Source organism: Lepisma saccharinum, chromosome 5, assembly GCF_977018435.1.
Source record: "Lepisma saccharinum chromosome 5, izLepSacc3.1, whole genome shotgun sequence".
Classification (NCBI taxonomy): Eukaryota; Metazoa; Arthropoda; class Insecta; order Zygentoma; family Lepismatidae; genus Lepisma; species Lepisma saccharinum.
The window spans coordinates 53,887,213-53,890,202 of record NC_139233.1 but is presented as its reverse complement, the minus strand read 5'-3'; positions in this window follow the sequence as shown (position 1 = coordinate 53,890,202).

Here is a 2,990-nt window from a genome sequence, read left to right as displayed (position 1 = left end):
GGATAAAACCAAAGTAGGGAATAAAAATTTAAAAAGCTAAAACAAAAATAGGAGCCACGGTGGTCTAGTCGGTAGAGCATCCGACTTCCATGTGGAAGACTCAGGTTTGATTCTTGGGGTTGGTGATCTAAGGTCGGTCTAATTTTTCCGGCCTTGTCTTCGCATAAAGTTTGTTCTGGGGTCACTCCCTATGAAGTGGTACAGAAAGAAAAATATTGGTTGCTTGACCATTTTTTTTAAAAAAAAGTACATATTTTTGTGATGTTAGCCTTGTACGTTGACAGTTCAGAACCACTGTTATTTTATTTTTACTATCACTGATTTCAAGATGGTGGACATTTTCTTATCATAGCATGCTTCATTTTCTCCATTCGTAAGCATCAGTGGTAACTTTTTTTTTAGCTCTGGTAAGTCCTAGGATAATGAGACAAAATCTGTGATGTTGAGTACATTATAGGCTACAATTATATTTGTGTATAATATTCTAAATACTATTCCTTCATAGACAAATTTAAGGTCAAAATTGTGTATCCTAATTGCTCAAAATGTCATTTCGGATATTTTTTTAGCGGGAAGGCAGGTTGTTTAACACTCCGATTTTTTAATTGTTTTTTTTCAATTACCTGTGTACCAATAGTGTATGTTAAAATTATTTGAAGCTTGAGACTAATTATTTTTTTTCTGCAGGGTTAAAAACATGTACTTTTTGTTAAAACATTCCAAGTTCAGGGTTAAATATCTCTGGTGGGCAGTTGTTTAAAAATCTGTAATTTGTACACAATACAGTACTCTATAATAAGTAACTTCAGTAGAAATTTAGAGTTTGAGATTCAATTGGTTTAAGAGATACGGTCATTGCCACCTCTATTTGTGCAAGGTACATAAATCTTAATGTTAAACCATGGCTAAATGTGTCTTCAGGGTAGGGTTCTTTTTTAAAACGAAACCAGACAGGATGCCTTCCAATGGAGACCTTTAAACGATTATATTATCTCAACAAGGATACATGGATTTATATATTTACATAATGAAATACATATTGCTCAGATTCCGATTCAATTTGTATGCTTTTACGAATTTATTTCTTATTTCTAATTTGTATAATCTTCTTTAATATAAGTTTCCTTCTGTAGTTCTTTCTGGATTTTCTTCTTTGTGTGAATTCGAATCTGGACTTCCTTCTTTGAGGGAATCTGGACCTGGACTTCTTTCTTTGTGGGAATTCATATCTGGACTTCCTTCTTTGAGGGAATCTGGATCTGGACTTCCTTCTGGACTCTTATGTAATCCCTGAAACGTGTATCCTTTATACCAATTCCTCTGGTATTTTCGTATGTAGGTTTTCACTCTTCACTAAGTCCTTTTTTCACAAGCTGGTAACACCTCACCAAGTCCTAGAGGGTTGCGAGTTTAAGGTGTGGGTTGATATCTACGCCACCTGTTTCTACTCTCCTTCCTTGAGGCAACGACTGGAATGTGCCAACACTAAATAGTTCAACAAAGTATATACTTGGTGCAAGACGATTGAAACGCATATCCAAGTAGGTGCAACGGCTGGGATGCACAACCAAAGGTAATGTGGTTCACGACTGGAACGTGCCACCACTGGTATAAATCAAAATTTCCACTAAAGGGAATGGTAAATCAAGCTAACAGATTCGAGACCTGTTAAAATACACAAATTTGTATCAGTGTTTTCACTTCTTTAATTTTCTGGTATATTTACATATTAGCACCAATTTAATTTATTAAGTATTTACATTAATTTATTGTTTTTATATCTTTTCCTCATCCTCTTATAATGGATTCTATTGTTGTTCATCTTTCCAAGTTACTCTGTGCTTATTTACACTGCCATTCGCACATTTCATGTTAATCTCCAATCTTGCACACCTTGTGCTGTCATCTCTATTCCACCTTGGCAAACTGTTTACATGAGTTGGTCCCATTGGGTACGTAACATCATGCAAAACTCATGAAAATTCAATAAATCTCATTAAATAAGGTATGCTTAATGTAGTTTCTTATTAACATATTTTGTGTTAAAATTCTGCAAACTGTAATTTGGAATGTAAATGAACAACATTACAATTCTGAAATGGATCTGCAATAAAGTATATATACGAGGGCATGCTGAAAAGAATTGCCTCCTATTTTTTGTTACTGTGTAAACGCATTTTGGATTTTGAGCAACCATGCTCATGCTTATCAGACTTTCCCGCTTCTCCATTGAATGTTTCAAACTTCTATCGCCAGGGGGTGCTGAACTATAGTGAGGAAAATGGCAGCATGCAACCATGCAATGTCGGTGGAGCACCTGAAGCAGCGTGCAGTGCGGTAATCAAGTTTCCACCCGCAGAAAATGTGCCCCCAATTGACTATCATCTGAGAATGAAGGCTCTTTATGGAGATGAATGTGTAGACGTCAGTACTGTGAGACGTTGGGATGTTCATGGTCATAATGAAAACCCCAGCTGAAGAACTCTCAACGTATGAGACAGAACAAAGTGGAAGGCCGCGTACTGCAACTGATAGAGGTCATCAGAATCGTGTCGATGAACTCATTACGGAGAACCCTCACATAACCCAGACAGAGCTTGAATTGGAGTGACTTCAAGCATATCACGGGAGCGAGTGCTGGCGATAATCGCAGGTCTGGGATACCGAAAACTTTGTGCACGGTGGTTGCCTCAGAAGCTCAATCCTGACATGAAACAGAAAAGACTGGACATAACCAACAGTTGCTTCAGTGAAGATGATGCATTCCAAAACTTAAAGATCACTTGAGAAGAGTTCACTCTGATTCAGATGATGCAGTGTGAACAGAAATGTGGCTGTGGCTTCATTCAAATTCAAATTTTCTTTGTTGAAGGGCGAGGTTCAGCCTGTGGCTGACATTGGCAGACGTGTAATGATCACCAGAGCAATTATGTAGATATGGACAATGAAGTTCTAGAAAGTTACCTGCATTTCTTTTATCAAATAAATTC